This window comes from Nuphar pumila, chromosome 6 (genome assembly GCF_984573655.1).
Source record: "Nuphar pumila chromosome 6, dmNupPumi1.hap1.1, whole genome shotgun sequence".
In the NCBI taxonomy this organism is placed as follows: domain Eukaryota; kingdom Viridiplantae; phylum Streptophyta; class Magnoliopsida; order Nymphaeales; family Nymphaeaceae; genus Nuphar; species Nuphar pumila.
The window spans coordinates 52112809-52139491 of NC_143254.1; the positions used below are offsets into that span (position 1 = coordinate 52112809).

General features: G+C 45.8%; 1 pseudogene; it reads left to right on the plus strand.

Moving 5' to 3' along the window:
• The window catches only part of LOC149834848 (damage-control phosphatase At2g17340-like), a 94251-nt pseudogene extending 69319 nt beyond the window's left edge, over window positions 1–24932 (plus strand).
• Window positions 24933–26683: the final 1751 nt, after the last annotated feature.

Sequence of the window (26683 nt, forward strand, 5' to 3'; positions counted from 1 at the left end):
TTTGTCGGCAGGGGGCCTGGCCCCCTGCCATCGTCGGTGTGTCGGGGGGAGGCTTGCCCCCCTCACACCGACGATGGGTCGGCGGGGGGGTTTAGCCCCTGTCGCCGGCGGTTTGTCGATAGGGGGCCTGCCCCCCTGCCATCGTCAGTGTGTCGGGGGGAGGCTTGGCCCCCTGACACCGGCGATGGGTCGGCAGGGGTTTTCCCCCCTGTCGCAGGCGATTTCGTCGACAGGGGGCTTGGCCCCCTGCCGTTGTCAGTTTAGCGGCAGGGGGCCTGGCCCCCTGCCTTTATTTGTGTGCGGGCAGGGGGCGGAGCCCCCTGTCACCTTCGTGTGCTGGCAGGGGGCGGAGCCCCCTGCCTTTGCTTCTGTTTGCCGGCAGGGGGCTTCGCCCCCCTGTCGCTATTCGGTCTGTTGGCAGGGGGCTTGGCCCTCTGTCATCGTTGGGTTGCCGACAGGGGGCTTGGCCCCCTGTCACCATCGGTTTGTCGACGGGGGGCTTGGCCCCTGTCGTCGTTCTGATTGCCGACAGGGGGTGGAGCCCCCTGTTGTTGTTCGACTTGTCGGTAGGGGGCTTCGCCCCCTGTCACTGTTTTGTTTACCGACAGGGGGAGGAGCCCCCATGTCGTTGTTTGGCCTGTCGGCATGGGATTTCGCCCTCTGTCATTGCTCTGTTTGTCGGCACGGGGCAAGGCCCCTGTGATCTTTTCCGTTTTCTGACAGGGGGCGGGGCCCCCTGTCATCGTTTTTGTTTGCCGGCAGGGGGCGGGGCCCCCTGTCGTCTCTTCTGTTGTCGGCAGGGCTCAGCCCCTTGTTGCCGCCTGTCGTTCGGATTGTTCGTCAGGGGCCCTGCCTACCTATCTCTGCTTGGCGGCCAGACCCTTGTTTCGCTTTTGACTTGTGCTAATCTCTTTAGCGTGTGCAGGTTGCACGACGGAGCGCCTGCGTGTCTCGTGGCCTGATACCCTTCGAACTTACGCCCGCAGTCGTGCAGGAACCCGCGAATCCCCAAGGTAGGGGAAAGTTGCGCGAAAGGACTTTGAATGAACTAAACTGAACTAAAGGAAAGATAATTAAACAATCTGCTTATATACGTATATGTACGTCTTTTAACTCAAGGACGCGGTTTCGTGATCCTTGTCCTGTTTACTTTCCAGCATTTTACTTTCTGCTGCCGCCGCGCTATATGTGCTTAGGCTTTCTTTTCTATCTTTTAAACTCAAGGACGTGGTTTCGTGATCCTTGTCCTGTTTACTTTCCAGTACTTTACTTTCTGCTGCCGCCGCGCCATATGTGCCTAGGCTTTCCTTTTTGTCTTTTAAACTCAAGGACGCGGTTTCGCGATCCTTGTCCTATTTACTTTTCAGTACCTTACCTTCTGTCTTTTAAACTCAAGGACTCGGTTTCGCGATCCTTGTCCTGTTTACTTTACAATACTTTACTTTATGTTGCCCCGCGCTTTATGCGCCCTGGCTATTATGTTTTCGCACTTTACTTATTGCCTTGCTTACTTATGCTGACTCATTTCTTGCTTGTGCCATATAGACTTCGATTATGCTATTGTTCTGCCTTGCAGGTGCCTTTAGAAATTGCTGTCAGCACTTGAGCTCCTTTGAGTATTACTGGTGACTTGTGGCTATAAACTTAGCTACATCTTTTGGCAGTGCTATGCGATGTTATGATGCGTAGCACAAAGTGAATGGCCTCATGTTCTGCTTTTTGAATATCTGACTAAATGATAAACATGCGCCTTCGCAGGCAAGATGCTCGAGTGGGTCGAATAGACCAGGGCATATAGAGCAAGGCGATGATGATGAATAACCCTTCATCGTGCGTGTTCGGGCTGGTTCATCAAGAGAGAGGATGGATGGTACAAACCATCCGGTGGACAGGCCATTCATGGCCATTTCGGGCAAAGACCCGACTTCCCCAGTCATCGGTGGTAGGGGAGATGGCGTCACCATAAGTATCCTAGGTGGTAGTCGCTCGGCACATCTGCAGAAGTTGGATGCATCTGTGGGCCCTTTCTAGCCTTTGGGGACTTGCTCTCTCGACCACAGGTCGTCCCCTTAGGAGCGGACTCAGTCAGTCCTTCGGGGTATAATAAAATACATGGCATAATGAACCCCCGAAAGGATCTCGGTTGTTTCTACGTTTATACATTGTGCGTACCCACAATGTCCAGATAATAATCAGATCACAGTATGGCATGCTCACAATTATTTATTCTCGTACTGCTTGCTTTTACCTTACTATCCGTCTGTTGTTTGCGATAGTTGGAAGGTATGCATGATAAGCCTGATTATGATTGCTTACAGTTACATTGATATCACTGTATCACTAGTTTGCTTGAATTTATGATATATCGGTTAGTCTTGTTGTTCACTTGTGTAGATTGTATCTGTTTCTGCTTGCTTCTGTTCAAGCATGCTTTAGATTAGTTCATTTTATTCCTTTTGCGTACCTACCAGTTTTCAGGACTGACCCCATTCTTTATGGGTGTAGGTGACATGTAGCTCTTCTTATAGGCGGCGGTGCAGATACTACGTGGTCAAAGCTTTGCCTCTCTCGTCGACACGCTGGCTATTTGGTTTTGTACCTTTTTTGTTGTTTTGGGGGTGGACACCCTTCTGCCTTGTATAAATTAAACCCTTTCTTTTATAAATGTACGTTTTATTCTCTGCTCACTATTTTGGCTTAGAAAATGAACTTGTATTTGCGCTGAGTCTTTTTGCTAACGTACCCAAAAGAATTGACTTGTGTTTTTGAAATCCTTTGGTATCTTTGAAAATCTTTGCTGCAAACTCTGATTTTTCGAAGGTATTTCTATGCAAACCTTTTTCTCTCAAGTCGAACTTTTGGGGCGTTACAACTTTTGGTATCAAAGCCAGGACAAGAGCGGTTGAGCCTTGATCATCGAGCTTCCCACTGCACTGTAAGTAGACGCTTAATTTTCTTGCTTTGATAAAATTAATGCATTGCCTTTACTTTGATCAGTACTTGTGTGTGATGGATCCGTCAGCTGGTCCGAGTGGCCACCACAAAAGGGGTGGTCGTAGAATGCGCGCTCGTTCCGTCAGAGGTAGGGGCCTTTATGTTGAGAGAGGAGGACGTAGGGTGTCCTGGGAAGAGTGTTGGGCTAATCGCCCACCCCCACCAACCTTCACGGATGAGACGGGTAGCCCACTACCCCCAGAATTTCAGATACCTTTAGCAGCAACCTGGTCCTCGGTATATGTTCGAGTGGGGGGACATCTACCCTCGTAAGTCCAGGCAGATCGACAAGCTGCGCCGGAATTCTCAGATGGTAGTGGTCCGATCCTAGTATCACTTGAGTGCGTCTTTTGTGGCGAGTCCGGACACACCTTAGAGTTTTGTCTCGTTAAAGAGGAGCATGATAGGGCAACTGCAGTCCTGGATTCTACTGAAGCCGTCATCCCTGACCTTAATGTGCCAGATCTACCTTTGGCGGTCCTCGAACAACCTTTGCCCCCAGTGATCTCTGAGGGCCCTGCTCTCCCAATTCCTGGTGTTGATTTTCCAATCAACATTTCAGATTCGTCCACAAGTGGTTCGGTTTCACTGGACTACACACCTTCGACTCCGATGTATGATGTGGAGGTTCCCCCGGATGAGCCACTCCCTTTTGTCCCTCGACGCAGGTTTAGGCGTACGGAGAATAAGAGAGAATACCTTCGACAATTTGAACGTCCCTAGAAGGGAGTGTTTGTAAGTTTTTGTTCAATTTTTGTAAGAGAGACTGCGAACTCTCATGCGGATAAAGTTCTTTTTTTTTGGCTTGTATACCAGCATCGTTGGGATTTTGTATATGCGGTGACTTGATCTATAAAATATCCTTTGTTTCTTTATTGTCTTGGTGTATTCTGACGTATCTTATGTTTATTTTTAAGGATGACTCATCGACCAGATGAGGATTTGTCAGACGACAGATTTGAACGCAGGGGATTCATTATGGATTCTCTGAATGCGTTAGCCGAAGCGATCCGGAATCAAGGGACTGCGCAGAGAAGTCAGGCTCCTGAGCAGGGGGTCTCTTTCGAGAAATTCTTAAAATTGGATCCTCCTGTTTTTTCCAGTAGAGCAGACCCGAATGCGGCAGAATATTGGATTAGTGAAGTAGAACGAGTCTTTGACGTCCTCACAGTTCCTGAGGAGAAAAAGACTTTATTTGGGTCCTTTCGTTTAAAGGACGAAGCTCGTATTTAGTGGGATACCACACGAAGGATTCGATTCTCGAGCATTGACACTGTGCTTTGGGAAACTTTTAAAAAGGCATTTCTTGACAATTATTTTCCCCCTCATGCAAGGGAGAAAAAGAAGATCGAGTTTTTGGAGCTGTGTCAGGGTAGCTTGACTTTGAATGAATATGCAGCTAAGTTTAAGCAATTGGAGAGGCATTGCCCCAACCTCTTTGAAGATGAGCGTGAGCGGGCAAGGAAATTTATTAGAGGCCTGAAGGAAGGACTCAAGCACCGAGTCCTTACTAGCATGCCTGCAACCTTAGCAGCGGCTGTCGAGACAACTACTTTCCTCAATGATGACTGGGAGCGTTCCAAGGGCATTCAGACCCGGAAGCCACCTTCGACAGGTGGCGATCGAAGGAGGATGCAGCCACGCGGTCAGGCCAAGCAACCGTTGTTGCCGGTCAAAATTGAAGAAGATAAGCAGCCAGTTCTGCCTGTGAAGATTGAAGGAGCGAAACTGTCAAGTCCCCCGACAAAAAGGCAGCAGAACCAGTACCGTCTGCCACGACGACCTCCTACTGGAGCTTGCGGTAAATATGGGAGATTTCATGTGGGCCAGCCTTGTCCCCGCGAGACAGGCGGTTGTTTATATTGTGGCAAGATGGGCCATTACATCCGCGATTGCCGTAAGAAGGCGGCAGACGAATTCAGGCAGGCCAGTGGTGCGTCCCAGCCTCCCCTGCAGCTGCAGGCACCGCCGTCGACCCAGCCAGAGCAACCGCAGTCCAGCAGCGTGAAGAAGGCTCCTGCACGAGTCTATACAGCTACGGTCGAGCAGTTGACTAGAGGAGATCTCGTGCAAGGTACGATTTTAGTTGCAGATCGTGCAACTTTTGTTCTTTTCGATTATGGTGCCACTCACACATTTATTTCTGCAAGTTTTGCTGCACAATTGAAATTGCTTGTATCTCGATTAGACTCTGCTTTAGATGTTTATAATCCGATTGGAAAGAATACAGTTTGCGTCACCTACTTGCCAGATTTAGATGTGGTCGTGGCTGAGCGACATATGCCAGCCTGTGCCATTTTGCTCGAGATGTCTGAATTCGATGTTGTACTGGGCATAGATTGGTTGCACAAATACCATGCCAAGGTTTTATGCCGTGAGGGTAGAATTGTTTTGTCTCCTCCAGGCTCTTCGAAGGTGGAATTTTGGATTCCACGGTCGGTGCGGGAGACCAAAATAATTTCAGCATTTAAAGCGCAGAGCTTCTTACGAAAGGGATGTTCCGCTTTTCTTGTGAATCTTATTCAGTCAGTTGAGGCACTTATCCCCCTTGGCGAGTTGGATATAGTACGTGATTACCCCGACGTTTTTCCCCAGGAGCTGCCTGGTCTTCCTCCTCCCCGAGAGGTGGAGTTTTGTATTTATTTGTTGCCTGGTACCGCACCCGTCTCGAAGGCTCCTTACCGTATGGCGCCTGCAGAGTTTGAAGAACTCAAAAAGCAGCTTCAGGAGCTTATGATTCAGGGGTTTATTCGCCCTAGTGTGTCACCCTGGGGAGCTCCTGTTTTGTTCGTGAAAAAGGACGGATCTTTGAGGTTGTGCATTGATTATCGAATGCTCAACCAGGTCACGATCAAGAATAAATACCCGTTACCGCGTATTGAGGATCTGTTCGATCAACTGCAGAAAGCTAGGGTCTTCTCCAAGATCGATCTTAGATCCGGATATCATCAACTTCGGATCAGGGGATCCGATGTTTCGAAAACAGCTTTTCGTACTCGGTACGGGCATTTTGAGTTCACTGTTATGCCTTTTGGACTCACTAATGCCCCAACAGCTTTTATGGACCTTATGAACCGAGTGTTCAGGCCTTTCTTAGACACCTTCGTGATCGTATTTATCGACGACATCCTGGTCTACTCAGAGAGTTGGGAGCAGCACCAGGAGCATTTGAGCATTGTCTTGGAGACCTTGCGAAGGGAGCATTTGTTTGCTAAGTTCTCCATATGCGAATTTTGGCTCGAGGAAGTGATGTTTCTAGGACACGTCATCTCGAAGGATGGGGTGTCCGTGGATCCTGCGAAGGTTGAGGCCGTGCTGAACTGGCAACAACCAAGAAATGTGCGTGTTCTGGGATTAGCTGGATACTACCGCCGGTTTATCCAGGATTTCTCCAAGATTGCTCAACTTATGACCAAGCTGCTGAAGAAAGAGACTAAGTTTGTATGAGACGATAGTTGCGAGGCAAGCTTTCAGTCTCTGAAAGAGCGACTTACCTCTGCTCCTATCCTGGCCTTGCCGTCTGGCCAGGAAGGATTTGTGATTTATACCGATGCCTCAGGCACGGGCCTGGGCGGGGTTCTTATGCAGAATGACCGAGTGATAGCATATGCCTCTCGTCAACTCAAACCGCACGAAAAGAATTATCCTACGCATGACCTTGAGTTAGCCGCGGTAGTCTTTGCATTAAAGGTATGGCGACATTACTTATATGGTATGCAGTTCGAGGCTTTCACTGACCACCAGAGTCTCAAATACCTCTTTTCTCAAAAGGATCTAAATATGCGTTAGCGGCGATGACTCGAGTTTCTTAAGGATTACGATTTTTCGCTTTCCTACCATCCAGGAAGGCGAATGTTGTAGCGGACGCCCTTAGCCGCAAATCCTCTGGAGTTTTGGTCAGCACGTTGGCTGCTGAGTGGAGGATGATCGAGGATTTTGTCTCGTGGAAACCTTTCTTTTCTTCAACAGGCTCGTTGCGTTTATCAAACCTCATAGTCTTTCCAGAGTTGTCTGCCCGAATTATTGTTGGGCAGAGGATTGATCCACGCTATGAAGGGTTTAAGGCGAGTGCGGCTCAGGACGGTTCTTCGTTTCGTCTGAAGGAAGATGGTAGTGTTTGGTTTAAAGATCGTTTTTGGGTCCCTAGTTACCCTGTCCTGAAGAAGGAAATTTTGACCGAAGCGCATGGATCGAAGTATACCATCCATCCCGGGGGCACAAAAATGTTTAAGGATCTGCAGAGGAATTTTTGGTGGATCGGCATGAAGCGTGAGGTAGCAGAGTTCGTGTCTAGATGTTTGACTTGCCAACAGGTTAAGATCGAACACCAGCGACCGGGTGGAGTCACGCAGCAAATGGAGATCCCGCTATGGAAGTGGGAGGATATCGCTATGGACTTCGTTGTCGGGTTGCCTCGAACGAAGAGAAAGCACGACGCGATATGAGTAATAGTTGATCGACTCACTAAATCAGCGCACTTCTTGCCTTTCCGTCTCGGCTAGTCGCTCGACAGCCTTGCGGATATGTATATTCGGGAGATCGTTCGTCTGCACGGAGTGCCAATTTCTATTATATCCGACCGTGATCCAAGGTTCACTTCGAGATTTTGGGGGCAGCTCCAACAAACTTTGGGAACTAAACTAAAGTTTAGCACAACTTTCCACCCTCAGACTGATGGGCAGTCGGAACGCACTATTCAGACCCTGGAAGATATGCTACGTGCTTGTATGATCGATTGGCATGGAGAGTAGGATTCTCACGTATGCTTGGCCGAATTTGCCTACAACAATAGCTTCCACGCAAGTATCGGCATGGGCCCTTACGAAGCTTTATATGGGAGACCGTGTCGAGCACCGGTTTATTGGGAAGAGGTAGGTGAGCGAAGGCTTGAGTCACCCATCGTACTCCAGCACTATACCCAACAAGTGCAACGTATTCGGGAGCGTCTTCGTACTGCTCAGAGCCGGCAAAAGAGTTATGCCGATCGCCGTCGTCGAGAGCTTTCCTTCGCAGTTGGAGATATGGTGTTTGTTAAGATATCTCCGACAAAAGGTGTCTTCTGTTTCGGAAAGAAAGGGAAATTGAGTCCCAGATATATTGGACCTTTCGAGGTTTTAGAGCGGATAGGTGGGACGGCCTATCGGGTGGCGTTACCTCCGCAATATGCTCAAATTCACAACGTTTTTCATGTGTCTATGTTGCGGAAGTACGTCCATGATCCATCCCATGTTATTTGCTTTGGCGACGTGGATGTTCGCGATGACCTAACCTTCGAGGAAAAACCAGTGGAGATTGTTGATCGTTGCGAGTGAGTAACGAGATCCAGGACGATACCTTTTGTTAAGGTTCGATGGCGACACCATGGCTTCGATGAGTATACTTGGGATCCAGAGGCTGATGTAAGGGATAAATACTCTGAATTGTATGCTTGAGTCTTTTCTCAATAAAATTTCGTGGACAAAATTCTTTTAAGGAGGGAAGGATGTAATGTCTGAAAAAAAAAAAACCCGAGTCCGACACGTGTCGGACACGCGCCAGGCACGTGTCTTGGTCGGCTGACAATCCCGGATCCGAGCCCAGCCTGGATCCGGCTTCTCGAATTTTCGAGAAGCCGGTACACCTCCCTTTTTTAAAAGGGTTAGGGTGCCTCGGGCGAGGGCATTTGCCCTCGTCGTTGGTGTGTCGGGGGGAGGCTTGGCCCCCTGACATTGACGATGGGTCAGCGGGGGGTTTGTCGGCAGGGGGCCTGGCCCCCTGCCATCGTCGGTGTGTCGGGGGGAGGCTTGGCCCCCTGACACCGACGATGGGTCGGGGGGGGGGGGGGGGGTTAGCCCCCTGTCGCCGGTGGTTTGTCGGCAGGGGGCCTGGCCTCCTGCCATCGTCGGTGTGTCGGGGGGAGGCTTGGCCCCCTGACACCGGCGATGGGTCGGCAGGGGGTTTAGTCCCTTGTCGCCGGCGATTTCGTCGGCAGGGGGCTTGGCCTCCTGCCGTTGTCAGTTTAGCGGCACGTGGCCTGGCCCCCTGCCTTTGTTTATGTGCTGGCACGGGGCGGAGCCCCCTGTCACCTTCGTGTGCTGGCAGGGGGCGGAGCCCCCTGTTGCCTCTGTGTGCCGGCAGGGGGCGGAGCCCCCTGTCTTTACTTCTGTTTGCCGGCAGGGGGATTCGCCCCCCTGTCGCTATTCGGTCTGTTGGCAGGGGGCTTGGCCCTCTGTCACCGTTGGGTTGCCGACATGGGGTTTGGCCCCCTGTCACCATCGGTTTGTCGACGGGGGGCTTGGCCCCTGTCGTCGTTCTGATTGCCGACAGGGGGCGGAGCCCCTGTAGCTTTTGTTTGCCGACAGGGGGCGGAGCCCCCTGTCGTTGTTCGGCTTGTCGGCAGGGGGCTTCGCCCCCTGTCACTGTTTTGTTTACCGACAGGGGGAGGAGCCCCCATGTCGTTGTTTGGCCTGTCGGCAGGGGGTTTCGCCCCCTGTCACTGCTCTGTTTGTCGGCTGGGGGCAAGGCCCCCTGTGATCTTTTCCGTTTTCTGACAAGGGGTGGGGCCTCCTGTCATCGTTTCTGTTTGCCGGCAGGGGGCGGGCCCCCCTGTCGTCTCTTCTGTTGTCGGCAGGGCTCAGCCCCTTGTTGCCGCCTGCCATTCGGATTGTTCGTCAGGGGCCCTGCCTACCTATCTCTGCTTGGCGGCCAGACCCTTGTTTCGCTTTTGACTTGTGCTAATCTCTTTAGCGTGTGCAGGTTGCACGACGGAGCGCCCGCGTGTCTCGTGGCCTGAGACCCTTCGAACTTATGCCCGCAGGCGTGCAGAAACCCGCGACTCTCCAAGGTAGGGGAAAGTTGCGCGAAAGAACTTTGAATGAACTAAACTGAACTAAAGGAAAGATAATTAAACAATCTGCTTATATACGTATATGTACGTCTTTTAACTCAAGGACGCGGTTTCGTGATCCTTGTCCTGTTTACTTTCCAGCATTTTACTTTCTGCTGCCGCCGCGCTATATGTGCTTAGGCTTTCTTTTCTATCTTTTAAACTCAAGGACGCGGTTTCGTGATCCTTGTCCTGTTTACTTTCCAGTACTTTACTTTCTGCTGCCGCCGCGCCATATGTGCCTAGGCTTTCCTTTTTGTCTTTTAAACTCAAGGACGCGGTTTCGCGATCCTTGTCCTATTTACTTTTCAGTACCTTACCTTCTGTCTTTTAAACTCAAGGACGCGGTTTCGCGATCCTTGTCCTGTTTACTTTACAACACTTTACTTTCTGTTGCCCCGCGCTTTATGCGCCCTGGCTATTATGTTTTCGCACCTTACTTATTGCCTTGCTTACTTATGCTGACTCATTTCTTGCTTGTGCCATATAGACTTCGATTATGCTATTGTTCTGCCTTGCAGGTGCCTTTAGAAATTGCTGTCAGCACTTGAGCTCCTTTGAGTATTACTGGTGACTTGTGGCTATAAACTTAGCTACATCTTTTGGCAGTGCTATGCGATGTTATGATGCGTAGCACAAAGTGAATGGGCCTCATGTTCTGCTTTTTGAATATCTCACTAAATGATAAACATGCGCCTTCGCAGGCAAGATGCTCGAGTGAGTCAAATAGACCAGGGCATATAGAGCAAGGCGATGATGATGAATAACCCTTCATCGTGCTTGTTCGGGCTGGTTTATCAAGAGAGAGGATGGATGGTACAAACCCTCCGATGGACAGGCCATTCATGGCCATTTCGGGCAAAGACCTGGCTTCCCCAGTCATCAGAGGTAGGGGAGATGGCGTCACCATAAGTATCCTAGGTGGTAGTCGCCCGACACTTCTGCAGAAGTTGGATGCATCCGTGGGCCCTTTCTAGCCTTTGGGGACTTGCTCTCTCGACTACAGGTCGTCCATTTAGGAGCGGACTCAGTCAGTCCTTCGGGGTATAATAAAATACATGGCATAATGAACCCCCGAAAGGATCTCCGCTGTTTCTACGTTTATACATTGTGCGTACCCACAATGTCCAGATAATAATCAGATCACAGTATGGCATGCTCACAATTATTTATTCTCGTACTGCTTGCTTTTACCTTACTATCCATCTATTGTTTGCGATAGTTGGAAGGTATGCATGATAAGCCTGGTTATGATTGCTTACAGTTACATTGATATCACTGTATCACTAGTTTGCTTGAATTTATGATATATCGGTTAGTCTTGTTGTTCACTTGTGTAGATTGTATCTGTTTCTGCTTGCTTCTATTCAAGCATGCTTTAGATTAGTTCATTTTATTCCTTTTGTGTACCTACCAGTTTTCAGGACTGACCCCATTCTTTATGGGTGTAGGTGACAGGTAGCTCTTCTTATAAGCGGCGGTGCAGATACTACGTGGTCAAAGCTTTGCCTCTCTCGTCGACACGCTGGCTATTTGGTTTTGTACCTTTTTTGTTGTTTTGGGGGTGGACACCCTTCTGCCTTGTATAAATTAAACCATTTCTTTTATAAATGTACTTTTTATTCTCTGCTCACTATTTTGGTTTTGAAAATGAACTTGTATTTGCGCTGAGTCTTTTTGCTAACGTACCCAGAAGAATTGACTTGTGTTTTTGAAATCCTTTGGTATCTTTGAAAATCTTTGCTGCAAACTCTGATTTTTCGAAGGTATTTCTATGCAAACCTTTTTCTCTCAAGTCGAACTTTTGGGGCGTTACACTTAGTCTTGACCTTGAACACCCATCGACATCCTATAGTTTTCTTGCCATTGGGAAGAGATTGAAATTCCCAAGTGTTAGCTTTCTTAAGAGCTTTGAGTTCACTCTTCATGGCTTCTCTCCATTCAGTACATTGTTTAGCTTCTCCTAAATTTTTTGGTTCAAAATAAGAGTGACTGGCACTCAAAAAAGCTCGATATTTAGGAGAGAAAGAATCAAAAGATACGAATCTAGAGGGAGTCCTTCTAGTTCTTTCAGTTCTCCTAGGATGAGAATCATGAGTGAAAATAGTCTCACTAGGTTCACTATATAGTTCAATAGCACTCCTAAAGGTGCTTCTGTCTCTATGAGAATAAGTGATGGGTTCTCTAGATACATTTTCTTCTTGAGGGGTAGAAGGGTTAGAGTTTTTGTTGATCACAACCATTTCATTTTCACTATTATATGTTGATTCATCATCACTAGAGATATCATCATCCTTAGATAAAAGGTCAAAAAGAAAGGAGTAATCAGCATTTTCTAAATGAGATTCATTTTTTTCAAAACCACTATCATTTTCCAAAAAAGTTACATTCCTTGAAACATATAATTTATCATTCTTAGAGTCATAACATCGAAAACCTTTTTGAGTTTCAGAATAGCCAAGGAAAGCACAAGGAATGGCTTTTGGTGAGAGTTTATCATTTTTATCGGTAAGAACAAAGCACTTACAACAAAAAACTCTCAACCTATTATAATCGGGTTCTTTTTCATATAGAATCTCAAAGGGAGAAATTTTATTTAAATTTTTGGATGAAAGTCGGTTGATAAGATAGACGGAAGCAAGAGCCGCTTCGGCCCAAAAATTTTTAAGAATATTTTGAGAAATGAGAAGGGTTCTAATGGTTTCAATGATATGCCTATGCTTTCTTTCGGCCAAACCATTTTGTTGTGGGGTCTTAGGACACGATCTTTGATGGACAATGCCATAATCCTCAAGATATTTCTTAAACTCATTAGAGATATATTCACCTCCGGAATCGGTCTTAAATATCTTTAAATTACTATTAAATTGATTTTTGATCATCATATGATATGTTTTAAAACATTAAAAAACTTCATGCTTATGTTTGGGAAAATATATCCAACAATATCATGAGAAATCATCCACAAAAATCACATAGTAAGCAAAACCACCTTTGGATATGACAGGTGCCGGTCCTCAAACATCCGAGTGAATAATTTCAAAAGGTTTAGTACTAAACATAGTTCTTGGTTCAAAATGTATACTTCTCATTTTTCCAAGAATACAATCATTATAAGAGAAAGTATTTTTACAAAGATCTTTAACAAAATGTAGATATGATAACTTGGTAATGTTGGGATGACCAAGTCTCTTGTGCCAAACATTTATGTCTTTATGTTGGGCCACATTACAAAAGGTGTTTTTAGGAATTTGAAGAAAGTCCACATAGTACAAGTCTCCTTTCCTAGAGCCTTCCCCAATCAATCTCCCGGATTGGTGATCCTGTATTAAGCATTTATTAGATGAGAATTGAATGTTACACCCAAGGTCCGTGAGTTGAGAAACGGAAAGCAAGTTTAAATTTAATTTTGGTATAAGTCTAATTTTTGGAATAAAGAAGTTTTGGGTTTTAAAATTTCCAATTCCCTTAATTTCAAGAGAAGTACCATCCGCGGTCGAAACAAAAGAAGGTGACACATTTTTAGAATACTCGGAAAGAGATGAAATGTTTGGGGTCATATGAAAGGATGCACCCGAATCTAAGAGCCAAAAAGTTTTACCTGAAGGAGAAGAGGTGGATACGGCGGCACCGGAAATAGCTCCCTTTAAAAGAGGTTGAAGAGCCTCCACAATTTGATTGAGAGATAGCGCTTCTTTTGAAGATTCCTCTTTGGATGGTTGAGATGTAGTTGCCATTGCTAGAAGTTTCTTCCATTTTGGGCAAAACGGTTTGATATGACCCGGTTCTTTGCAATAGTGACACGAGATTTTGCTATAATCTCTTTTTCCTCTTTGATTACCTTGATTTTGATTCTTAAAATGAGGGGGTCTATATGTTCTTAAATTGTTACCGGGTCTAGAAACGACATTAACACCATCACATTCTTCTTGATTTGTGGACATTGCAAGCACACTAGGATTTTGCTTGTTAATGCTCATACGGGTTTCCTCTTTACTTAATTTAGTTAAGACATCTTTAAGAGAAGGAGAGGTAAAAGAGGATAGGAGAGAAGATCTTATTTGCTCAAACTCGGGCCTTAGCCCATTCAAAAAATTGAAGAATCGGTCTTCTTCTAATTGCTTATGACGAAGCTCTATGGCTTCTCCACTCCACTTGGGTTCAAGCATGGCAAGCTCATCACAAATTGAAGAGAGTTCCGCAAAATACTCTCTTATAGACATATCACCTTGAACAAGAGTTAACACTCTCTTTTGAAGATAATACTTATGGGACAAGTCCCTAGAAGTATACATCTTCTCAAGATACTCCCACGCTTGAGAAACTTTTCTAAACTTTATAATGTTGGCATTAATCCTTGTCTCAACGGAAGAGAAAATCCAAGACAAGATCTTGAAATTCTTTATTTCCCATTCCTCATGTTTCCTACTATATTCCTCAAGAGCATTAGTTCTTTCATCTCCCTCAAAGATTTTGATTTCCCCTTCTTTAACCAAAGTAATTTTAGGCTCTGGTTCCGGAATCAAGCCTTGAATGTAACCCCAAAGCCCTTTCCCTTTGATGTGAGCTTCCATATTTCCGGCCCACACGTGATAATTTGAGCCATTTAGCTTGAAACCAAGAGAAAAATGAGTCTTTCTCACCCATTAGAGATGAAAGAAGAAATAAAAGAATACGTACCACAATAAGATTTGAAATCTTTCTTGTTGTAGTAATCTTCTAAAATATTGAATGAAGAAGAGTCTCCACTCTAATCACCAAAAAGTTGAAGGCACATTTTCCAAGGCACTTGATATTGAGAAGAATCACACAAATTTCTTTCTCCAAACAACCTTGCTCTGATACCATGTGAAAATCTCTACAAAAAGAGATTGTGTGTAACACTACAATACAAGAAATACAAAGAGTGAACAAAGGCACAAAGAAGAACACTCACAAGTGCACGGATACACATGCACCAAAGCATGAAACAAAATGAACTTCAATTCATAAGTTCCCAAGAGGGGCTTTACAAAAGCATTGATATTGCATATGCTCTCACAAAAAAAGATATGTTTACAAGGGCCACTAAGGCCTATTTATAATGCAAAAAGAAGCCACAGGGTGCAACTCAATATGACTGTTGGAGCTGCACCCAACGATCACATTTGTGACTGTTGGGGCCGCTCCAACAGCTATATGGAGCTGTCCCTTTCACAACAATCAAAAAGAAAAAAAGTGTAAAAAGAAAAAGGTGTAAAAGGCAAAAGTAAATAAAAAAAGAAAAAGTAAAAATGTGCCCATTAGGGTGGCTGACACCTATTGAGTAAAAAGACTGAAATACCCCTGATGGGTATTTCAGTTTACAGTTAAAAGAGACATAATATTTTAACAGTTATTCCCCATTATGGGGTTGTGTTTGTCCAATGTTGGACCTTATGAATGCATTATGCATTCTTGTAATTCATTTCCGCATACTTTCTCACAACCATATCATACAAAACATGCCGTATCGTAAGATACAGTAACTTTTTCACTTTTTTGTGCTTCAAAATTTTCAAGCAATTTATTTTAGATCCTTTTTAACTTTTACTGGCAACTTTTTATATAAGACTTTAATAGAGTCCTATTCACTTGTTTTATAAGCTGAGTGAACAAAAAATAGAAGTTTCTTCTTAATTTATTGTGATTGGTGAAGACAAGAAAGAAGAGATGTAAGAGAAATATTAGTATGGAAGAGCACACATTATTCAACTCTTGTGCTTATTGTAATTAGTGAAACTAATTAATGAAGACATTATGAAACTTCTCTTTTTTAGTGCTTACTACTTAGAATTGGCATTATTATTATTATTATTATTATTATTATTATTATTACTTTACTGTTATGATATATGTAATGGATACATTGTTATAACATCATAATTATATCTTTTATATTTGATAATTGTTACATATTTATTCATGCTCAATTTTCTTGATTAAGTTTGCTTAATATTGTAGTTTGACTAAAATGTGTTTTAATTATCTTTGTGGTCATATTTTTAATTCTTTATTATTTTAAATTTTATTCTATTTTGTATTATGTGATTGTTATAATTTGTTTACTCGAAACTTTTTGCTTTTGTTTGTTATCTAATGTGACTCTTTAATAGTAAACCTTTTGTTTTGTTAGTTGTTAGTTTGTTTCACATGTTATAGTAGTACTCACGTATGTTTAATTGTTCATAATGCTTAAATTTGATTTTATGATTTTTTTAAATTTTTCTGTTTTTTTTTTAAATTTTTTTTGCACTTTTTTTATTTTTTATGATTTTTAAAATGAGGTTTTTTCTGTATCTTACGGTTTGATACGATACAGTATGATACACCCGTATCACTAGCCCTTCTGATACAGCTTCCGATACGATAATTTCGACATTGGTTCTTACAATTCTCTTTTCTGTCATGTTGTTGAGTCTTTTGAATTATACCAAAGTTCTTTTCTACTTGGTAGATTTTCACATCTCGTGCATGCAAAGTGCTCAGGACAGGCTGAACCTGTGATCTTTTTCTATCCCAACAAAAACGGGCTTAGTGAGCCAGCTTTGTCCTTTTCTATCATGTACTATGATGAGTTTTAGAAAGGACGCCTACAAGTACATATGGATCCTGATGCAGCCTTCAGAGGGCTGCGATAAGGCAGTGAAGACACGTCGTCTTGATGCAAACTCCAGTTCTCGCGTAACCTTGAGGAAGGATGGGAAGGCACAACTGTGTACAGTCGGAAGCTGAACAGGCTTAAGACAATAAAACTCACCCAAATGGTGAGGCTGGAACTTATTTTATTAAATGCCCAATGTCAATGGCAGATTGCTGATAAACAAATGGAAGAAAAATGTAAACACGAACTGTAATAAAAGAATGTCAGGGAAGGGAAAACAAGGCTGCTGAGAAAGAAAATTAAACTGTAGTTATTCTCAAAAAACTACCTCTGACGCAGCCCTAAGCCGTGCTTTTAAAGATGGTCACTGGATCCGGGTTTCGGGTCCGAACTCGGACCCGGACTCGGACCCGGACTCGGACTCGGACCCGAGAAGGCTTCAATTCGGGAATGGATCGGTGCTGAGCCGGGTCTTCCCTTTTCTGGAGTAGGTGCGCGTTATCTTTCTGCATCGAGTCAACTCACCTGGGGTCGGACCCTGCTGCTGGGTCCGATCGTCCATTCCAAATGGTGGGTCGGGTTCCCTGGCCGTGCCAGGGTCACTTGGTACTGGTACCGCCTGCTCTGCATCATTCTCCCCTGGTTGGGAAGAAGTCGGCTCTGACGACTTGTTGTCCCCACAGTAAGCATATAGATCAGACACATTGAAAATCGGGGAAATGTTCCAATCGTGAGACAGTTCTAGGAGGTAGGCATTCGAACCTAATCGTCGTAGGACCTGGAATGGACCATATTTCTTAGGACTCAGTTTATTATAAGTGCCCACGGGAAAACACTCAGGACGCAGGTAAACCCAAACAAACTGACCAACTTGAAACTGAATGTCGCGACGACCTTGGTCAACGAAGGCTTTGTACGCTTCGTAACTCTCAATGAGTTTGCCCCAGACTTGCCTATGTATATCACACATGTATTCAACGACATCAAAGGTGTCTGGGGTGGGGTCAGGGAGACTGGACACTGGAGCTAGATCAACGACATGAGTGGGCGACCGACCGTAAACCACTTGAAAAGGAGACTTGCCCGTGGACCTATTGATGAAACTATTATACGCAAACTCGGCTTGAGGCAAGACTAGATCCTAGGTTTTAACATTTTCCCCTACTAGGCTCCGTAACAAGTTTCCTAAGGTGCGGTTCACAACTTCGGTTTGGCCATCGGTCTGAGGGTGGTACGCACTACTGAACTGAAGCTTGGTCTTCAATAAGGCCCATAACGATTTCCAAAAGTGGCTCATGAAATGCGTGTCACGATCAGAAGTGATTGTGTGGGGTAAACCATGGAAGCGAGCGACGTCCTTGAAATAGTAGGACGCTACTAAAGAGGCATCGGTGGTTCGCTTACACGGGACAAAAATAGTCATTTTGGAGAACCGATCAACAATGACTAAAATTGAATCAAAACGGCGTGGCGTTGTGGGGAGGCCCACGATAAAATCCATGGATACGTGCTCCCACGGCCGTTCAGGAATGGGTAACGGAGTATACAGACCACTATTCTGATGATGACCCTTGGACACTTGACACACATGACACCCTTGAATGAACTTGACAACATCTTTGCGCATTTTGGGCCAAAAGTATCGTTAATCTAACAGAGCGAACGTCTTATCATGCCCGAAATGCCCTGCTAACCCTCCTTCATGTAATTCAGAAATCAACTGAAGCCTAAGGGAGAAATCAGGTACACATAATTTGTTCCCACGGAAGCGGTAACCATTATGAATACTAAAACGGGGGTCGATGGTGCGATCTGAAGAGATGCACCCCTCCCAGACTTGTGGAAAATTAGGGTCCGTAGGGTATAATTCCTTGCACTGTTCGAACCCAATGACCTGCACTGACATAGTCATCAGAAGACTGTTCTTCCTACTAAGAGCGTCAGCCACCTTGTTCAGGGTACCAGATTGATGGCGAATAGAGAAGGTGTACTCTTGCAAGAAACTGACCCACTTGGCATGACGAGCACTCAACTTCTTTTGACTATTCAGATACTTCAATGCCTTATGGTCCGTGTACAAGACAAATTCCTTATAAATGAGATAGTGTCTCCAATAACGAAGGTCTTCTACCACGGCATAAAACTCAACATCGTAAGTGGAATACTGGCACCTGGCCTGAGTCAGCTTCTCACTAAAGAAGGCAACAGGTCTACGATTCTGACTCAAGACTGCGCCAATTCCCACCTTGGAGGCATCGCACTCAACCTCAAAGACTGCACTAAAGTCAGGCAGGGCTAAGAGAGGAGCACTGGTCATTTTCTCTTTGATGACCGTAAAGGCTTTTTCCGCAGCAGGCGTCCACTGAAAACTAGTACCCTTGAGGCACTTCGTGATGGGGGCTATGAGGTTGCTGAAGTTTCTCACGAAACGTCGGTAAAAAGTGGCTAATCCGTGAAAACTACGGATCTCTCCAATAATCTTTGGGATAGGCCAATCAACAATCGCATGAACTTTCATGGGGTCTGCCTTAACTCCATCAGATGACACAATAAAGCCTAGGAATACGACACTGGACGTCATGAACTCACACTTTTTCGCATTAACATGCAATTTTTCTCTCCGTAAAATTTCTAAGACCTGACGCAGGTGACTCAAATGGTCAGACAAAGATGAACTATAAATCAAAATATCATCAAAATATACCACGACAAACTTCCCTATACAAGGGCGTAGCACTTGGGTCATCATATTCATGAAAGTACTTGGGGCATTGGATAGACCAAATGGCATGACTAACCACTCATACAACCCATCATGCGTCTTGAATGCAGTCTTCCACTCATCCCCCTCTCGGATACGAATCTGGTGATACCCACTTTTTAAATCGATTTTGGAGAAAATGGAAGCACCAGCCAACATATCAAACATATCATCCAAACGAGGGATGGGAAAACGGTATTTGAGAGTGATGCGGTTTATGGCTCGACTATCTACACACATGCACATGGACCCATCTTTCTTAGGGGTGAGCAAGGCGGGTACCGCTCAAGGGCTCACACTTTCACGAATAAAGCCCTTTTGCAGTAACTCCTGGACCTGCCTCAACAACTCGGCATGCTCGGAGGGGTTCATACGATACGCGGGGAGATTGGGGAGACTCGACCCTGGCACAAAATCAATAGCATGTTGCACGACACACATGGAAGGAAGACCATCTGGAAGGTCATCTGGCATAATGTTGCTAAACTCTTCAATAAGGGGGTTGATGTCCTAAGGAACTGGTAACGACGTACTTACTGACGGTTTAGCCACCACAGCATAACAATAACCATCCTCCTGACATTGGTTCAAGAAAGACCGGTAGGATAGTCCTGCCAGCCGGGGAACTCGCTCAGGCTTATCTACCGTGGGGAACCCCGTCTCCTTGATGGGGAGAAGGATTACCTTATGACCCTTAAATATGAATGAGTATGTGTTCCTACGGCCATCATGAATGGTCTTGCGATCAAACTGCCAAGGACGACCCAACAGAATGTGACACGCACTCATAGGGGCTACATCACACCACACCCCGTCGTGGTAGTGCTCCCCCACGGAGAACCGAACTAAACAACGCTGGGTGATGGGAACCTCGTTTCCTTTCTTGAACCATGCCATCTTGTAGGGGTGAGACAGTTTCTCGGTTCTCAGATTCAAGGTAGACACAACGCTCTCGGACACCATGTTCTCACAAGCACCAGTGTCGATAATAACATCACATGCGTGACCCTCACAATTGCATCGGGTTCTAAAGAAGTTGTTCTGTAGCCATTCTGCAGGGGTCGACTCACGCGGTGCGGTCAAGACATGACAGATGGATAATAGATTGTCGACGTTGCCGTCGAACTCTACGACTTCCCTCTCATCGTCATCCTCGACCAAAGACTCACTCTCACTCTCGGAGGTTGACTCCACAATACCTTCGACGAGATGGGTGTTTTTGCCTACAGTGGGGCACCTAGACGCAACATGCCCTAGCTCCTGACACCTAAAACAACGGATGGTAGACTCACTAGGTTTGGTTTTAGACCGGGTATTGAATGCGGGTCCGGACGGATCAGGTTTGCTAAATTCTGCTCTAGGGGTAGACTTTGAGTCCTCCTTCCTAGGGGAGCTCGCTCCCTTGGTTGGAAAGCTCGACTTGGGTCGACTGGACTGTTCACTACAGGAGGTCCTATATTCCTGCCTCCGTTTCAACTTTTCCTCGACGTTCATTGCATAACTGCTGGCCTGATCTAATGTCTCAACCGTAATACAACTAAAGTCGTCAGAAATAACAGGACGAAGACCAGAAATGTACCTCGTGACTTGTTGGCCGACAGTTTCCTCGATCTGCACCTGTAGAGAAAGACGATGGAACTCGGCAGTGTACTCCGCCACAGTGCGAGTGCCTTGACGCAGGGTTAGATACTCCTTGTAGGCTCTCTCAGCGTGATCTGAAGGCACGAATTTTGATTGCATCAATCTCTGCATCTTATCCCACGACTGTACACGCTCTAGCCCTTGCCGCTCTCTAGATCACTGCAGCTCCACCCACCATGTCTGTGCTAATCCTCTCAATCGAGTAGACGCTAGAGAGACACGACGGTGCTCGGCTACGGTGTGGTAGTCAAAGAAAAACTGCACGACATAAGACCAGTCGAAGAATTGCTCTGCGTCGAACCGCCCTGCAAACTCCGGAAGGTCCAGTTTCACCCCATAAGTGGAGGGATGCTCCACTGCTCTCTGTTGACGAGCCTCCACCATTCCTGCAGGATACTCGTTCCAGAACGCGTCATCGTCACACGCTGCTTCATTGTCCTCTATGCGGTACTACTCGCCTGGATGCTGGTGCTGACAAACTCCACCGAGTGGTGGTCGACGCTCAAATTGCGCCGCTCCCTGCTGAAACTGTCGCGACCTGGTTTGCCCGCGGGTGGGGGCCGTCTGTGGCTGTCGCTGTGGCACTGGTATGTAAGGGGGTCCTACTAAAGGTGGGTGGTTGTGTTGGGTTTCTGGCTCTAAGTGGGTAGGAAAATGGTAGTAAGGGTTTGGGTTATGATAATGGTGTAGGGTCGGGCGAGGTACTGGGCTTTGGATCGGGAGGGGTTATTGGGTTGGTTAGAGTTTGGATATCGAGTTGGGTTGGTGTAGGACTGAGATGGTTCGCCCGACTGGATATGGATCAGGCCTAAGCCTAAACTACTCGTCGGACCCAGATTTGGATAGGTCGGATCGGGGATCGAGTTGTGGGGATAAAAGGTTTTGTTCGAACTCGATCCACGGTCCATATGAATATGGGTCTGGTTTTGACCCGGCTCAAGATCAAGCTGAAGTTTCGTCCGGGTCCGATACAAGTTCGGGTCGGTATGTGATCCATTTTGGGGTTCAAAATTCATGGGTTGGGTCGGATTCAGAGCGAACTGCGAACCAAACCCAACTGGGTAGGCTGGGTATGGGGCTGCCAGACCCGGACCCGCTCCTGAGAACCCAAAGGGTGGCCCTCGGTAATCAGGTCCGGACCCAAATAAAATAATCTCCTGACCGGTCCCTGAGGGGTCAGGTCCGGACCACAGGGGATCGATCCCCTTAGTCTTCGAGTTGCAGGCGACCACACCCCCGCGCGCGGGTGCTGAGAGGGTTGACAGACCCATCCCTGCACGAGCTGACGCTGGCACACCTACGGACTAATCCGGCGTCAAACTCGGCCCATGCAGGCCGGGTCGAGCTTGCATTCCCAAGTGCGTGGGTCGATGCCAGGCCTGCGGGTTCACGCCAGTGAGGGGAGGATCTCCAAGAGGCCCCGAGGTCTGCTGCATCGCAGTCGCACCAGAGTTCAGGGGGGGCGTACCTTGCTGAAACGGCTCCCGACAGTTAGTCCGGCGCAGACCTTCCCCAAAACCCTCCTTAGATACTGCAGGCTGAGGACCCAGTTGGGCTGGGTCGATCATGGCAGCCGTGAGGATACCAGCATCGCCCACGGTGGTACCCACTAGTTGGGTTGTCGTTGGGTTCGATCTTGCGGTCGATTCGATGACGACGAGTCGACAGTCAATCCCATCCATCCTCTTTGTGATCCCAGCCATCTCTCTGTTCATGCGCATCATATTCTCCTGCATCTTTGTCATCATCTCCATCATGCGCATCATTGGATCTTCGGTACCGACTTCTTCCCATTCCTTGCTGCGTGCCGGATCGTCCCTCGCCTCTTGAGCCATGCGGTTGCTGAAGGAGGATGTCTGGGCTCTGATACCAAGTTGATGCAGCCTTCAGAGGGCTGCGATAAGGCAGTGAAGACACGTCGTCTTGATGCGAACTCCAGTTCTCGCGTAACCTTGAGGAAGGATGGGAAGGCACGACTGTGTACAGTCGAAAGCTGAACAGGCTTAAGACAATAAAACTCACCCAAATGGTGAGGCTGGAACTTAGTTTATTAAATGCCCAATGTCAATGGCAGATTGTTGATAAACAAATGGAAGAAAAATGTAAACACGAACTGTAATAAAAGAATGACAGGGAAAGGAAAACAAGGCTGCTGAGAAAGAAAAATAAACTGTAGTTATTCTCAAAAAACTGCCTCTCACGCAGCCCTAAGCCGTGCTTTTAAAGATGGCCACTGGATCTGGGTCTCGGGTCCGAACCCGGACCCGGACCCGGACCCGGACCCGAGAAGGCTTCAATTCGGGACTGGATCGGTGCTGAGCCGGGTCTTCCCTTTTCTGGAGTAGGTGCGCGTTATCTTCCTGCATCGAGTCAACTCACCTGGGGTCGGACCCTGCTGCTGGGTCCGATCGTCCATTCCAAATGGTGGGTCGGGTTCCCTGGCCGTGCCAGGGTCACTTGGTACTGGTACCGCCTGCTCTGCATCATATCCTTGGTATCATTTATATGTCAGTAACTAGTTGATTTCCTTAAGAGAGATGGATTGTGCTTTTTCATCATCATACTTTCTGGAAATTTGCAGACATATACCTTGGTTGCTAAAATGTTCCCATTCATCTTCATAAATGCAATAATGTCAATGTTTTCAATGCAGGTTGTTCTAGCTGCTAATGACTTACCTCCATCAATGACATAACCTATCATGAATTGTTAGAGATACTACAAAAGGTGACACCACTCTCCTTATTCACATGGTGCTTTTCAGTTGGAATGCATTGTTAACAAGTTAAAGCAATCTGTCAGTTGAAGGATGAGAATGGTTTTATCTTGGGAGTTGATGCATCTGGCCTTTTGATTGCAAATTCCGGTAATGACTTGCCGGTAAGAGAACTAACTTTCAATGTGCTAATGCAATCCAGGCATCATACCTGTAGTAAGCCCCCCCCCCCCCCCCCCCCCCCCCACACACACACACACACACACACACACACTGCCCTCCTCTTTGGTTTTCTATTCTAGTTTCCGTCCTCATAATGTTATTTTTGTTGTCTATATGTGATAAGTTGTTCATTGATGTTTCCTTAGGTTATTGACCTCTCTGCTGTCTCTCCTGAGTTGGCATACCTGGCAAGTGATGCAGATTTAGTCATCTTAGAGGGGGTGGTAAAGCAAAAATGGTTTCTTGTAGTGGATTTATGGATGCATCTTTTTTCCTTCAAGATTTGCGACATTTGGTCTGTTTTCTGCAGGGTCGCGGGATTGAAACTAATCTTTATACTCAATTTAAATGCAATTCATTGAAAATCAGGATGGTACTGTTCATTGTTATTTCAATCTTTTATTTCTTATAAGCCTGGTTCTTCTTTTAATGCATAAAGGTAAAAATCATGAAGTAACTTCTAAGGAGTTCCCCAAATGTTGTACGATTCATAGCTCTCTGCAAAAGGGGATGAAATAACACAATGATTAGTATTCAATCACAATAAGTGCTCACAGCAAATGCTGGTTGCTCAATCACTTTGGTCACTGACAGAATACTGTCCCTTGGACCTTTGTTTCAACGATTTCATATCAATTAACTGACTTGGCCTAAACTTACCCTCCTTTCATGCAAGTTGATCTGGTGGCAAGACATGCAGTCAACATGCTTGCTTTTTTCACATTCTGAGAATCTCAACCAAGTTTTTTCCTGTTTTTGTCTACCTGGGAATGTAAAAGCTGGTAACTGAACATGACCTTTTTCCCAGTGAAAACTTTAAGTTGTTTCAAAGTGCCCATCCAAGTTTGTTTCCTAGAAAAAGCAAGCTGTTTTTCCATTATCATTACCAATGAAGCCAAAAGGGAAATTTTGTAAAGTGAAGGTTTATCTAACAATATAAAATAACTTGATTTTACCAGTGGCAACAAAATTTAGTTTATGATGTACCGTTGCCATTTTGCTTCTCGTGCATTTACTGCTATTTTTTCAGGTCAAGCATCCAGAAGTTGCTCAATTCTTGGGAGGACGGCACTATGACTGTGTCTTCAAATGTACAGAAGTTCCAAATTGATGCTCTGTTGTTTTTATTTAGGTATACAATAATTTCTAGCCTACCCTGTAAAATAATACCATTCTCCAGTTAATCTGGGTGGCTGGGTTCTGTTGTCACCTTATCCCATTATTATTTTTCATAAATAGGCATCGAAAAAGAAAAAAAATTACCAGGATTGAAGTTAGATAGCCGAATTCTAATTTTTATTGGTTGGGTTTGGTAAAGAAAATTGAATCTGATTAATAATTGGATTCCATATTCAGTATGCCGAATTGCTTTCAAATTCAAGTTCAAATGCAAATGGGATGGATCGTCTGGCCCGATTGTAGGGATGTTGACAGATCGGCTATACCTAATATTCAACCCGATTTCAAATCCGATTAGTTGGATTCAGCTAAGAAATCCAATGGAATCCAATAGATATCCTATTCTAATGGATATCATGTATTTTTTTCGGATTTTTTTTTTGAAAGACTAGCTGAGGTTAGGCAGACCCCCACCGGTTATTATTCAAATTACCACTGGGTTTTGAACCTGCAACGTCCCACCACAAGGAGACGTGCACTGACAGCTCCGATTAGTTGGATTACATCTGACCAGGATCCAAACTGTTTACATCCCTATCTGATTGCATCTAAATATGTTTGATTAGTTCCTCTGATTCCGATTTGGTACTATTTAAATCTAGTTCTAATTAGGCTAGACCTGCTAAAGTTGGATTTAATAATGCCTAGATTTGGCCCAAGTGAAACTCTTTTTTCTTTTTATTTATTTAGTATAGAGAAATCACTACTATGGTTTGGACGTCCTGTTGCGGATCGCGAGGTGCCATGTTCTTGAGTCGGTGTTGACATTGTAAAGCTCGATCAATACTTTCTTCCTGCCTGGGGATGGCAGTGGACCAGGGGAAAATAGGGCCCTGTCTTGCCCCGTTTGGATCGGGGATGAAAGTTAAAATCAAAACCCATGCAGGGATGGAGGCGGGGATGGACTTATGCTTTTCTCCACCCCATCATGTCCTCATTTTCAATCTCCGCCTTGCCCCGCCCTGTCCTGTCCCTGATCCTTCTTTAGGGATGGCAGTAGACTGAGGAGAAATGGGGCCTCACCCCCACCTTGCCCCGTTTGGATCAGGGATGGAGGTTAAAATCAAAACCCGTGCATGGATGGAGGGCAGGAGTGGAGACCTTGTCCCCCGCCCCCACCCCGGTCCACTGCCACCCCTATTCCTGCTTCTCGGGGGGATTTGGCTGGTTTAAGGAGCCAAATTCAGCTTCTTTGGGCTCACCTTATTAAAGGTGAATCCCTACTTGTGGTCAGCTCGTGAGCTCGTCATTAGCTGAGCTCAAGCTCATTATGAGCTAAATCACGTGGTGGCTCATTTTTTTAAATAAAAATTAAGTAATTTTTAAATTTAATTATGTATAATATGTAAATATATAACATAGATTAACGAGCTTACATGAGCCAAGATAAACCAAGCTCGCCTTGTTCATACTTGGCTTGAATACCCAAATGAGCTGCCTTGTGGCTCAGCTCACCAAGCTGAGCCAAACAGTGAGCTGCTCATCTCATTTCTCAGTTCCATCGAGGATAGTTTCCCATTTGGCTTAGACATTGCGTCAAAGGATGCTGATTCACATTCACACACCAACGCTCAGCCTCCTCCACCATGCGAACCTTAAGCCCGCCCACATAACTAGGTGTGTGGAGCTGGGGCGAGTGTGTGACTCATTTAATACATGAGGCAGCATCTCTCTCTAGTAACC